The sequence below is a fragment of the Bison bison genome, unplaced genomic scaffold (genome assembly GCF_000754665.1).
Source record: "Bison bison bison isolate TAMUID 2011002044 unplaced genomic scaffold, Bison_UMD1.0 scf7180017854118, whole genome shotgun sequence".
In the NCBI taxonomy this organism is placed as follows: domain Eukaryota; kingdom Metazoa; phylum Chordata; class Mammalia; order Artiodactyla; family Bovidae; genus Bison; species Bison bison.
Window position 1 is genome coordinate 24,757 of NW_011484691.1, and position 480 is coordinate 25,236.

Sequence of the window (480 nt, forward strand, 5' to 3'; positions counted from 1 at the left end):
AGTCCTGTGGCCACTGCTGACTTTTCCAAATTTGCTGGCATATTGAGTGCAACACTTTCACAGCATCATCTTTCAGGATTTGAAATAGCTCAAATGAAATCCCATCACCTCCACTAGCTTGGTTCATAGTGATGCTTTCTAAGGCCCTCTTGACTTCACATTCCAGGATGTCTGGCTCCTGATGAGTGATCACACCATTGTGATTATCTTGGTCATGAAGATCTTCTTTGTACAGTTCTTCTGTGTATTCTTGCCACCTCTTAATATCTTCTGCTTCTGTTAGGTCCATACCATTTCTGTCCTTTATCGAGCCCATCTTTGCATAAATGTTCCCTTGGTATATTTAATTTTCTTGAAGAGATCTCTAGTCTTTCCCATTCTGTTGTTTTCCTCTATTTCCTTGCATTGATGGCTGAGGAAGGCTTTCTTATCTCTTCTTGCTATTCTTTGGAACTCTGAATTCAGATGCTTATATCTTTC